The sequence below is a fragment of the Physeter macrocephalus genome, chromosome 21 (assembly GCF_002837175.3).
Source record: "Physeter macrocephalus isolate SW-GA chromosome 21, ASM283717v5, whole genome shotgun sequence".
NCBI classification, from domain to species: Eukaryota; Metazoa; Chordata; class Mammalia; order Artiodactyla; family Physeteridae; genus Physeter; species Physeter macrocephalus.
In genome coordinates this window covers 77,166,447-77,173,720 of record NC_041234.1, presented here as the reverse complement: position 1 = coordinate 77,173,720, position 7,274 = coordinate 77,166,447, and positions in this window count along the sequence as shown.

Genomic DNA, 7,274 nt, shown 5'->3' with positions numbered 1-7,274 from the left:
AAGAGTAACAAGGAGAAATTTAGAGTCAAGATCTAGAAAAGCGGCTTCCCTGGTGGCGCAGTGGTTGAGAGTCCGCCTGCCGATGCAGGGGACACGGGTTCGTGCCCCGGTCCGGGAAGATCCCACATGCCGCGGAGCGGCTAGGCCCGTGAGCCATGGCCGCTGAGTCTGCGCGTCCGGAGCCTGTGCTCCGCAATGGGAGAGGCCATAACAGTGAGAGGCCCGCGTACCGCAAAACAAAAACAAACAAAAAGATCTAGAAAAGGACTGCAAATCCACCACTTCCCTAAAGGTGCCTTGACCAATTATGTAAATAAGTATTCAAAGCTTACTGACCTATCCAATAGTTTTTCCCAGGCTATCATGTACCATAAAATTTTGATTTAATTATTGATCAAGGAAGTATTTATTGTTTCTCTATTGTGCTTTGTGCTAGAGACACAAAGATGATATGCTGAGATTTTGCTGCCTGGGGATGGGGTGTGGGAGATGGAGGGGGGCAGTCATATAAGCTGATAATGATAATAAAACACTTATGTGGCAAATGCTATAATCGAGGTTTGACCAGAAGGCTAGGGGAGCACAGAGTGGGGAACAACTAACTCTATCTGAGATTTCAGAGAGACTGCATTTGAGATGAATCCTGAAGGACTCAGTAGATGTTTGCCTGTGCAGAGAAGGGAAGAAAGGGAGAAATGCATTCCCAGCAGAGGGACCCACCTGTGCAAAGGCGGATGTCACAAAAAAAGCACAGCATGTTCAGAGAACAGTAAGTTCAGTATGGCTGGAGTTTGGGAGGCACAGAGATGAAAAAGACATGGTGCCTGTCCCTGAGGAGTTCACATACAGAGAGAACAGACGTGGGGAAAATCAAGCCATAAAGTGTTACTTGCATTAATTGTAGAAGTATTTATGGGTTGTAGTGAAGGGATGGATGAGGTGAGTTCTACCTGGTCATGTCAGGAAAAGTCTCCTTAGAGGAAATATACTTGAAGTGAGTCATAAATGAGAAATCAGATTGCCATTAAGCAGAGAAGATAAAACAAAAGAGAACATTCCAAACAGCACGAAAATAAAATGTATGGTGTGACCAGAGTGCAAGGTAGGTGCTTTGTGGGGAGTAGCAGGTGAGGCTGTGGCCAGATTGGGTCATGCCTTGAATGATAAGCAGAGGATTATAAGGCTTCATCTTGTAGACAATAGGAAAGCACTGAAGACTTTAAGCAGGGGAGTGACATGACTAGATTTGCATTTTAGAAAGAGCCCTCTGGCTACCTTGTGGAGAGATTCTCTCCGGCAAAGACCCATTGAGGAGCTGTCAAAATAGGCAGGCAGTTGCAGTGAAGAGGGAGCAGAGAACATGGCTTTGAGTTACGTTGAAGAGGTAAAATACACTGGGCTCGGTGATCACTTGGAGGTGAAGGGTGAGAGAGATGAAGGAGTCAAAGGTTTTTAATTTGGGAGCTGGGTGGATAATGTTGCCAACAGCAGGAAAGGAAAGACAAGAGAAGAAGCAAATTTGGTGTGGCGGGGGCGGGTGAGAGCAGTATTCCGTAATAAGCTATTCTTTAGACATCTTCAGCATTTGATGTCAATAGCTAAGCTTAGAAAAGACATGAATGAAAAAGTTAAATGTACAGACCAACTGACAGTTTAGTGAATGTACACAAGTGTGATGAGGATGGGTGGCTAAAACAATGCTTGCTGATGATAAAAGTGATATCTTTTAGTGCTGAGCAAAGATGTGCCAACTTTGATCCAATGGGCAGGAAGTGAACATCTTTGATTCCTGATCCTGATGATTAAATAGCCACCATTTTTAGTCTCTATTTCAGTGATTCCCAACATTTTAGGTATAAGGGCCTGCTCTTAAAATAAAAAATTCTCACTTCACCCACTCACACCTACATAGTAGCTGTACTTTTAGCACTTACAGAGTGAGAAAAACACTTATACATTTAAAGATCTGTGGACTCCTCACATTAAGTACCTTTCCCTCTTCCTCATGGGTCTATGGTCCAAAGATTGGGACTATTACAGATCATGAAGGTGCAAGAATGTATTGTCTGAAGGACACTGTATTGTAGTCAGAGTCCCTAGAGATCACACAGCTACATCGTTCCTCATCCCCAAAGAGATTGCCCTAAAGAATGGTTGAAAAGGTGGCTCCCCTCTGATCCAACACCAACATAAAAGAATTAATCACTCAGATCAAAAATGAAGTACTGCTGTGGACTTATTGTAAGTATGATGGCTACAAAAGTCTTGCATTCAGACCTCTTTTTACATTAATATTTTTATACAAGTAATGCATGTTCTTTATAGAAGAAGTGGAAAATATAAAAAACCATAACTGAAACTAAAAATAATCTATAATACTAGTATCCAGAGATAACCATTACTAACAGGTGTGAATCCTTATGGTAGTTTTTCTGTGAAAAATATATACTTACTGTTTGGAAATAAAATTGTCATCATATTATTTATATATTCATTATATATTTACAATTTTGTATCATGCTTTTTTATTTGCCTTTTATATCATGATCAGTTTAGAATTTCACTAACTATTCCTCTAAAAGATGATTTCTAATGGTTGCAAAGCTGTTAGAGTGCTATGGTTGAGACCATGGGTTTTGGCATCCGACAGACCTAGGGTCAAACCCACACTATTCAACCTAATATCAGTGTGGCCTGGGACAAGTTAACCTCTCTGAGCTTCAGTGTCCTCATCTGTAAAATGGGGATGACTGCCCTCATAGACTACTTCTAACGATTAAAATTAATAATGTATTTAAATAACTTAGCACAGTGTCTGGCAATGGCACACTGTTCAATAAATGTTAGCTGTAATCGTTGTGGTATACTATCCTACTGAATGGTTATACCAAATTTATTTTAACAATTTAACATGTCACACTGCAATGAACAAACTTGTGCATATTTGTGATTCTTTCCGTAGGATAATTTCCTAGAAGGGAAAACTCCTGGATCAAAGGGCATGAACCATTTTCAGACTTGTAATACATACTTCTTTTTTTTTAAATTTATTTACTTTGTTTATTATTGGCTGTGTTGGGTCTTCGTTGCTGCACGCAGGCTTTCTCTAGCTGCGGTGAGCAGGGGTTACTCTTTGTTACAAAGCGCCAGCTTCTCATTGTGGTGGCTTCTCTTGTTGTGGGGCACAGGCTCTAGGCACGCGGGCTTCAGTAGCTGTGGCACATGGGCTCTAGAGCACAGGCTCTGTAATTGTGGCGCACGGGATTAGTTGCTCTGCAGCATGTGAGATCTTCCCGGACCAGGGATAGAACCTGTGTCCCCTGCGTTGGCAGGCAGATTCTTAAACACTGCACCACCAGGGAAGTCCCAGACTTGTAATACCTGCTTCTAAATTGCCCTAGAAAAAAGTTAGATCACTTTGTACTACCCCTAATGTATGAGAGAGCCAGTTTCCCAGCACACTTGCCGGCAGTTAGTATTCTTATTTTTAAAATATCTTTGCCAATTTTGTAAGTGAAGATGGCATCTTGAGGATTACTTTGAATCCTTAATTACTAGAAATGCTTAACTTTTTCCGTACATTTTTAGTGGCCAGTTGCAGTTCTTCTTGCATAAACTATCCCTTTTTCTCTTTTGAGGTTCACCTCTCTACAGATTAAATTCCTTCCTTCCTATTCTCCTCTACTGACCTGATGTCAGTTTGATGCTTCACAAAATAAAAATAAAACAAATCCAGGAACCAGGGAATTCAGATCTTCTAATCCCAACACAGGCCAAAAAGGGATAAACTCTTTCTAGTACTAGCGTGACTACCTTCTGTTATGTTCAGACTTTGCCACTGATTGTGACAAGTCATTTCACCTCTCTAGACCTTGGTTTGCTAAAATGTTAATGTTTAACAATTGCCACACATCAAAATGCTAGCATTTGCTGTATTTGTAGGGCATGCTTTTGTAGCCTGCTGTACTGTTTTTCTTGATCCTCAATGGACCTGGTAAGGTTGGCCCAGCCAGAATTATGATCCCATCTGACAGATGAAGATGCTGAGACACAAGTGAACCTGGACCTCCTGACTCTTGGCCAGTGCTCCTTGTTCTACATAAAGATTCTTCTTTCTGCCTCTTTATTTATCTCCATCCTGTCCCAATTACTACCTGTACATATTGATTATTCTCTTCCTATTCCTCCTTTTAACTTGCAGAATCAGTGAGGAATTGGAGATGAATCTGACTTGGTACCCAAAAGGTCGAGTGTGGGAAATAAGACATATAAACATATAAATATAAACATAAATCACAGGGGAGAAATGATTCATACCTTATGTGGGGCACAGAAATCATACTCTGAGAGGTCACAGAGCAGGAACTGTTCACTTCAAGCTGGAGGGATATAGGCTATATTTATGGATGTTTTTGAGCTAAGGTGAGAGAGAAGCTTTGGATGCATGAAGTAGTATGGAGGATGCTTTTGCAGTGGAACCAACTCGTCTGTGCTCTCCCCTAGGGATCCTGCTAGATACCAAGCTGTGGCTTTTTCCCAATAGGAATACTCTTTTCCTAGTTCTCAAAGCCATATACAGGCCGTTCTGGGAGGATTCAGGGAGGAAACATTGTTTAACTTAGGCAGAGATAAAAGCTTTAAATATATGTGGAACACCAGGATTTCAGCATGAAAGCAAGTTTGTTGGCTGGTGGAGGACAAGATTCATGCCCAATATTTATTTCTACCTCACGTATTTTTTTTTTTTTGTGGTATGCGGGCCTCCCCCTGCTGTGGCCTCCCCCGTCGCGGAGCACAGGCTCCGGACGCGCTGGCCCAGCGGCCACGGCTCACGGGCCCAGCCGCTCCGCGGCATGTGGGATCCTCCCAGACCGGGGCGCGAACCCGGTTCCCCTGAATCGGCAGGCGGACGCGCAACCACTGCGCCACCAGGGAAGCCCTACCTCACGTATTTTTAACACAGAGCCAGGCACAGAGCAGGCACTCGGTGAATGTTTTCTGACTTGATTTTCTTAATTAAAGTATAGTTGATTTACAACATTATATTAGTTTCAGGTGTACAACATAGTGATTTAGTATTTTTATAGATTATACTCCATTTAAAGTTATTATAAACTAATGGCTGTATTCCCTGTGCTGTACAATATATATCCTTGTTGCTTAATTATTTTATGTGTGGACAAATACTCTGTTATCACTTATATGTGGAATCTAAAAAATAAAACAGACAACTGTATATAACAAAAAGAAAACAGACTCACAGATATAGAGAACAAACTAGTGGCTACCAGTGGGGAGAGGGAATCAGGAAGAGGTGAGATAGGGGTATGGGATTAAGAGACAAAAACTAACTTGATCTACTGAATTGAACTCCAAACAGGTGAGTGTACAGGTCCTCAACTTTGTAGGTACAAATTCCAAGGGGCATGAAGAGAAAGGCTTTGGATATACACATTTCTTGTATTTGTGTGAAATGATGTATACAGAACATTAGCATTTGAAGCAAGGCTTGAAATGGCAAAAAAACTGCAAACAACCTAATTGTCCATTACTAAGGGACTTGTTAAATAAATAATGGTGTATCCATACAATGGAATTCTATACAGCTGTTAAAAACAGAATTAAGAACTATTTATGTGCCAATATAGAATGATCTCTTAAGACATATTTTTAAGTAAAAAGGAAAAAATAAAAAATAAAGTGGTTAGTTTACATTAGTGTTAAAAAAAGGAAAATATGTGCTTATATATGCAATAAAATATCTTTGGAAGTATAGAAAAGAACCCATTAACATTGATTGCCTTTGGAGAATGGCGTCAAGTGGCTACTAGACAGAGGTGGGAGAATTCCTTCCATTCCTTTGGGATTTTTCCTTATTTTCTCTCTTTCTAAAACTGAGAAATATAACTTACAAAAAAGTGCATAAAACATATGTGTAAAATATATTGAATTATTACAAAGTAAATCCCCATATAATCATGGCTTGGGTTGAGAAATAGAATAATTACTCACACCCACAAAAGCCCCATGTCACCAATAGGAGATATAGATTTTACTGGATATCTTTTTGTACCTTTTGAATTTGGAGCTGTGTGAGCATATTAGCTATTTCACGGCTATTCTCTCCCTCCCTCCCCACTCCTCACCAACGTGCCATGGACATCTTCAACTGTTTTATGGAAAGGTAGGTGTAGCAGCTTTTCCACAGTCAAACAAATAATAACAGTTAAAATTTACTGTATTCCATGTTTTACATATATTAACTAATCAGTCTACATACATCAAGCATTGAATCCTCAGGACAATCCTATGAAGTAGTTACTACTGTTGTCTGCATTGTGCAGGTAAGAACACAGAGGCACATAGGCAGTAAGTAACTTGTTCAAAGTGATATTGTGACTATGAGGTGAGGAACTGGGATTTACATCCAGGCTGGTGTGTCTCAGAATACAAGTTCTTCACTGCTACACTATTCTGTCTCTGTAAATTCTAGAACCCACGCTCTGAGGCACTGTGGTCACTGACACTTAGTAAGTAGGGAAGATTCTTGGCTATGGGCCACCAGGTGGGAGCCAAGGGCTGACTCAGACATGCCACTACCCAGGCAAAGACACAAGCAATTAAGAATGAACAGGATGCAGTGGGTCTGGGGTATCACCCAGCTGGCAAATCCTACAGAGTATTTAAATGACCTTCCAAGGACATCTGGGAAGTAAAATGCTAGTCAACTCTCCCAGTCTGACCTCAGAGCTTTCCCAGTGCCTTGGAGCTCAGTAAATGTTTTTTGAGCAAATGAATAAGCTCTTTCCACCTACAGACTGGAGAAGTTTAGGAACCTATCCTCCAGAAATACTTGCAGAAGTGGACAAGGGTGTCTGCTACAGTATTGCTTGCAATAGCAAAACTGCAATCGACTCAAATCTCCATCAGCAAGGGACTGGTTAAGTGGATTGTGTCGGAGAGGCGGCACCGCATAACAGTGTAGAGTGTGGGCTCTGAGCCAGCACACTAGGGTTTGCATCCTGGCTCCAAGACCTAACAACACAGGTTTGGACAAGCTCCCTGACTTCATGCTTCAGTCCCTGCATCTGTAAAAAAGGGGATAACGAAAAGACGTACTTCATAGCCTTGTTGTAAGGAGTTAATTCATAGTTTCTGACATCTAGTAAGTACTCAAATCTTTTCTATTATTGCAGCCACTCATGCCGTGGAATATTATGTAGCTGTTAAAAAGAAAGAGGTAGATCTGTACTCACTGATTTGAACAGTTGCTG